Below are 6,744 nucleotides of genomic sequence, written 5' to 3' on the forward strand. Positions count from 1 at the left end.
CTGTAACGACCTTGTGTTTCACTCCATGTTTATCTAACAACCATTTCAACGACTTGTTCACAAAATGGGACCCTTCATCACTAATAAGATCTCTTGGGGCTCCAAACCTTGTGAACACATGTTTCTGCGAAAACCTTATTACAACCTAGCATCGTTTGTTGGATAAGCTTCAGCCTCGACCCACTTAGACATGTAGTCTACAGCTACCAAGATGTACTTGTGACCAAAAGACGGAGGGAAAGGACTGAGGAAGTCAATGCCCCAAACATTGAATAATTCTATCTAAATGATATTTGTTCGAGGCATCTCATTTCTACTGGTGACATTTTCGACCCTTTGACATCGATCACAACTCTTTACGTAAACGTATGTGTCCTTGAACAGTGTTGGCCAAAAGAATCCGGCTTGCATTACTTTGGCCGTAGTACGAGTACCTCCGAAGTGTCCCCCACTTGGAGCTGAGTGAAAATGGTATAGAATCTTCTGTACTTCATCTTATGCCATACATCTCCTAATCATTTGATCTACACACTTCTTGAACAAGTATGGTTCTTCCTAGAAATAGTACTTCACATTGTGAAAAAAATTTTCCTTTGATGATACGTCTTATCAATGAGCATCAAACTACAAGCTAAATAGTAAGCAATATCAGCAAACCAAGGGGTATTATGGACATGATTTATCTTTAGAATGTGCTCATCCGGAAATGTTTCTTGAATTGGTATAAGAGGAGAGTTCCCTTCTTGCGGCTCCAATCTGGAGAAGTGATCTGCTACTTGATTTTCCACTACCTTTCAATCTTGAATTTCTAGATCGAACTCTTAAAGTAGAAGTACCCATCGGATCAACCTCGGCTTAAAATCATTCTTAGAGAGTAAGGGCTTAATTGCCGAGTGGTCTGTATAGACAGTTACATTGGTACCTACAAGATAAGATCCAAACTTGTCAAAATAAAACACAATAGCAAGTAACTCTTTTTCTATTACCGTATAATTCAGTTGAGCTCCTATCAAAGTTCGACTTGCGTAGTAAATGGGATGAAAAACTTTGTTCCTTCACTGCCCATAACGGCTCCTATTGTGAAGTCATTCGCGTCACACATCAATTTGAATGGTAGATCCCAGTCTGGTGCGGCTATTATGGGTGCCGTAACTAATCAACTCTTCAAATCTTTGAAAGCCTTTAAGCATTCCTCATCAAACTTGAACGTCGAGTCCTTCTCTAATAATTTGCATAAAGATTTAGCAATTTTGGAGAAGTCCTTAATGAATCTTCGATACAAACCGGCATGGCCCAAAAAGCTCCTAACACCTTTTATAGATGTTAAAGGTGGGAGTTTCTCAATAACATCTTCCTTTGCTTTATCTACTTCAATTCCATGTCTCGTTATCCGATGCCATAGAACAATCCCTTCTCATACCATGAAATGGCACTTTTCCCTGTTGAGTACTAGGTTTGTTTCTTCGTATCGCCTTAGTACCTTGGCTAGATTGGCTAGGCAATCGTCATATGTATCTCCAAATACTGAAAAATCATCCATAAAAACTTCCAAACACTTCTCAACCATGTCAGTAAAAATAGACATCATACATCTTTGAAATGTAGTAGTGCATTACACAAACCAAATGGTATACGTCTAAATGCAAATGTACCATACGGGCAGGTCAATGTTGTCTTGTGGTGATCTTTTGGTGCTACTGTAATCTGATTATATCCCGAGTATCCATCGAGAAAATAGTAGTAATCCCACCCCATGAGCCTATCCAGCATCTGGTCCAAAAACAGCAAAGGAAAGTGATCTTTCCTAGTCGCCTTGTTTGACTTTCAGTAATCGATGCAAATTCTCCATCCTGTAACCGTTCTAGTCGTCAACTCATTATTCTCATTTTCAATGACCGTGGTACCTTCTTTCTTTGGCACAGACTGGACTGAACTTACCCATGATCTATCTGAGATAGGGTAAATTATACCCACATCTAACCACTTGATGATTTCTTTCTTTGCTACGTTCTTCATGATGGGGTTCAATCTTCATTGTCCATCAATCGTCCCTTTTTTTCCATCTTCAAGGATAATCTTGTGCATGCATAGAGTTCCACGAATATTAGCTATGGTCCGTCCAATAGCCTTCTTGAATTGTTTCAATACAAGGATGAGTTTCTCTTCTTGCTCAGTAGTTAATTTTGCTGAAACAATCACAGGCAAAGTAGAAGAGTTACCTAAATAAACATATTTTAGATGTGAAGGTAGTACCTTGAGTTCTAATTTAGGTGGCTCCTCGATTAACTCTTTTGGTTGGGCATAATCCCTTTCCTCTAACTCCAGAGATTCAAAGCGGGATTACGGAATAAATCCCCTTTGATTAGCTTCTAACAAAGCTAAGTACTCATCCTCCTTTTCATCATTCGGAGGATCTAATGTCAAAATTTGTTCCAACAGATCCTCCACATAGTTGAGCTCCTTTTCCACTATTAAATCTTCTAAATCGGATACTACAGAACAATCATAAATTGTGTCAGGAAATCGCATAAACTTAAAAACGTTAAAATGTTACCTAATCATCCTGAACACGCATAGTAAGCTCGCCCTTCTACACATAAATAAGGGTCCTTCCGGTTGCTAAGAATGGTCTTCCTAAGATATTTGGCACTTCTTTGTCTACTTCAAAGCCTAGGATAACAAAATTAGCAGGGAAGATAAATTTATCTACATATACCAATACGTCCTCGATTTTTCCTTCTGGATATGCTAAAGATCGATCTGCTAATTGAAGTGTAACCGTAGTAGGTCTAACTTCACCTATCCCCAACTTTCTAAATATTGACATAGGCATCAATTTGATACTTGCACCCAAGTCACATAGCCTTACCACAATATGTTTGTTGCAAGGTATGGTAAAACATCCAGGATCCTTCAATTTTGGGGGTAGTTTGTCTTGAAGATATGCTCGGCATTCCTTCGTCAGAGCTACCATCTAAAATTCTCCGAGTCTTCGTTTTTTGGACAAGATATCCTTCATGAATTTGATGTAGTTTGGCATTTGCTCAAGTGCTTCAACCAACGGGATGTTGATCAAAAGTTGCTTGAGTATGTCTAGGAACTTCTTGAATTGAATCTCCTGCTTCTGCTTTTGAAGTCTTTGAGGGTAGGGTGGTGGTGGTTTCTTTACTGAAACTGGTTGATTCGTCTTCTATGGAAATTTTACATCTAATAGGGTTGTTAGTTTATCAGAATTAACTGGTTCTGAAATTACCTTGTCGGTTTTTATAGATTCTGGTTCTTGTGAAACTGGAATTTCAATGCTCGGTTGAACTTCCTCTGATTCTTGAGCATCATCTTGCTCCTTTTTAGCTTCAATGGTGTTAGGCTCTACTGCCTTTCCACTCCTCAATGTTAATGCATTGCAATGCTCCTACCCTAGATTCCTCAAATTTTTCGTATCACTAGGTAAAGCACCTTGTGGTTGATTCCTGAGTTCAACTGCAAGCTGGCCTAATTGGTTTTCTAGGTTTTTTATGTAGTAGCTTGGCTTTGGATTAAAGCGTCATCCTTGGCCATGTATGCCTTCAACAGATTTTCTAAGCCATTGGATGGTTCAGGTCGGGTTGGTTTTTGAACTTGTTAGGGAAAACTAAGCAGCTGGGTTGGTCTAGGTTGGGCGTAAGTGTTACTGGTTCCAGCCCCTTGGTTACTCCAAGAAAAATTGAGGTGGTTCCGCCATGATGGGTTATAAAAATTGGATTGCAGTCCTTACCTTCCACGGTTTTGGTTCTAGTTACCTATGTAGTACATGGATTCTGGGTTTGATGGACATTCTTCGAACAAATGTCCTTCCCCACAATAAATATAGGTTATATTTTTAAATTGATTTGGTGACTGTACTGTAAAACTGTTAGATCCATTCGTAGTAAGATTTTTAAACATTAAGGATATTGATAATGCCTGAGATACGAGTGAAGTAAGAGCATCTACTTCATGTATTCCAACAACTCGTCTTCTTAACGCTGCTCGGTTGGTTGGCCATTAGTAATTGTTGCTGGCAATCCTCTCATGTGAACATTCTTGTGTGAGCATTGAGACTATTATAAAATGTCTCAAGTTGGATGCAATGTGGGATTCTATGATGAGGGCACTTTCGTAATAACTTTTTGTACCTTTCCCATGCCTTGTACAAGGACTCATCATCCATTTGTTGGAAGGCAGTGATCTCGTTCCTCAACTTAGCATTCTTGCTAGGTAGGAAATACTTCATAAGGAATCTTTCTGCTAACTCTTGCCATGTGGAAATTGAGATCGGTGGCAATAAGTTCAACCAAGCTCGAGCTCTATCCCTCAGTGAACATGGGTACAGCTTCAATCGTAATGCATCTTCGGGTACTCTAGCTAACTTGAAAGAATCATTCACCTCTATAAATAGTCTTAAGTGTAGGTGAGGATTTTCGGTAGAAATTCCACTGAATTAGCCCACTGTCTGAAGCCTCTGGAACATGATTGGCTTCAGCTCGAACTGTTGTGCCTTAATTTTGGGTCTTCTAATACATGGATTAAGATCATTAAATACTGGCACGACATACTGTCGTAAAGCTCCATCCCTATCATCAGCAATAAGGATAGGATTTTGAGCAGGATTTGCTCCATTTCATTGGATCTGATTTTCTAAGTTCATCTCTTCGGTCCTCCTCTGATTTGCTTGTCTTCTTCACTGTCAAAAAGTTCTTGCTATCTTAAGATCTACAGGGAGTAGGTAAATAATTCGGTCAATCCTCATAAACACTTGAAATTATCACAGAAAATTTAATTAAGTTAAAAATTAAATAGAAAAAAAAATATACCAAAATGCAAACTAACAAATTCACAAATAATGACTTTTTAAAACAGTCCCCGGAAACGGCACCAAAACTTAGAACGACGAAAATGTGAAACTGTACACAATCACAACAAGTAATAAAGTGACAAGTAAATGACGAGTTATCGTACCCACAGGGACTGTTACAAGGATTATTTATGAATGCAATTTAAAACACTTTGGTGAAGAAATATATATTTTTTAAAGAGGGTGATTAAAAACTTAAGAAAATTAAAATAAATAAAAATGAAGTAAAAGAAAGTTCTAATGCACGATTTCAAAGTAAGATTTAACCAAGATGATATAATTGTGTTGGATTAGTTACACTTCTCATCTTAGAATTATTAAACTTATGATTATATTGCTACAAATAAAATCACAGCAACTCGGTAATTTTCTAACTTATGAACATACTTACATACCAAAATCCATTCATCTCTTGACATAACCCTATGTCAATTCAACCGACTAAACAGATTCTAACGAGCAAACATGTTATTTCCCATACATACTCATTAAATTGAACTAATATCTTGCATATCCCTATGTCAATTCAAACGATTAATTAAATCTAACAAGCATATAAAAGACTATGTGAGGTAACAAGGTATCCCTACCTTGAAACAGTTTAATCACAATAATCTTTCAAGTTATGCAAGATAATAATATTGCCAGATACATTGCTAATTTAACCTTCAGTTACCTTAGAAGAATAAACATGCACTGATCAAGTACTGAGTCAATTAATTACAATTTCAATCCGTTTAAATAATTAATTCATTAGTTACCTCACTGTCGTAACCCAAGAATAACTTAGGCATGATTTTACTTAATCAAGCGTTTTACCCAGGCCTATAACAACATAAACACAATTTTAACAATTTAAGAAGACGAAATGCAATCAACCCAACACGAATTAAATTCAAGATAAGCTAATTAAATTAACCATTCCAACAACTTGAATAGTCATAGATATGTTCATCCTAATAAAAACAAAAATTAAAGAGATAGGGAACAAGAATCAAATCCAGTGGTTTTCTAAGGCTTGACTGGGTTGCTCTGTTCTTACTTCTTGTTGTCCTCGCCGATCAAGGCTTCGATGAACACTCAATTTCTGCTCCAAAATGTTTGAAGAACACCCCTTTTCCAAGGAAAGAGATCGGCACAAGAGCAAGGGAATTAAAAAGGAAAAATAAAAGAAAAAGAATGAGAGAGGAGAGAAATGTTGTGAAATGAATGAGGAATGAATGAGATGATTTGAATGATCTGTAACACCCCTTACCCATACCCGAGGCCAGGATAAGGTATGAGTCGTTACCGGACAAACATACAAACATTAAACTAAAATACAGGCCATAAAATTTCATTCATATTTCAAAAGGTTCATTCACTTACACATAGTCCCTTATTTGAGTCTACAAAGCCCAAAACATACTTTAGAAAGGGTTCGGGACTAAACCGAGAACTTACGAAAATCTTGGAAATTTCATGCTTTAAGGCTCCACACGCCCGTGTCCCAAAGTCGTGTTCCATACACGGCTGAGACACATGGTCGTGTCTCTACCTATGTGGAATATACCTAGGCTATTTTCCAAGCTTTGGTCAACCTTAATCTCTTACACACTTATACAAAATCAAAAGCATATAACATGGTATTCATTTAATGATTAAATATTATCAATTAAACCACAAACATAGCATTTGTATGTCATCATACATGTGTCTCTCATACTCATTTTACCTTGTTTATTATAGTACCACTTATACATTTATACCAAGATTATCATCTTACAAAATATCTTCAGCTTAATCATCAAGCATTCATATTTAAAACTAGATCATATCTTTATAAAATACCACAATTCAGATACACAAAATAACATGTTTGCCTGAAACAT

General features: G+C 37.0%; 1 non-coding gene across 1 annotated transcript; it reads left to right on the forward strand.

Moving 5' to 3' along the window:
- The first annotated feature begins 4,115 nt into the window (after nucleotides 1-4,115).
- On the forward strand, nucleotides 4,116-4,222 carry LOC121205864 (small nucleolar RNA R71). The gene has a single exon (XR_005900937.1). It is a non-coding gene; the product is annotated as a small nucleolar RNA R71 (small nucleolar RNA).
- The last annotated feature ends 2,522 nt before the right edge of the window (nucleotides 4,223-6,744 follow it).

The sequence above is a fragment of the Gossypium hirsutum genome, chromosome A08, assembly GCF_007990345.1.
Source record: "Gossypium hirsutum isolate 1008001.06 chromosome A08, Gossypium_hirsutum_v2.1, whole genome shotgun sequence".
Classification (NCBI taxonomy): Eukaryota; Viridiplantae; Streptophyta; class Magnoliopsida; order Malvales; family Malvaceae; genus Gossypium; species Gossypium hirsutum.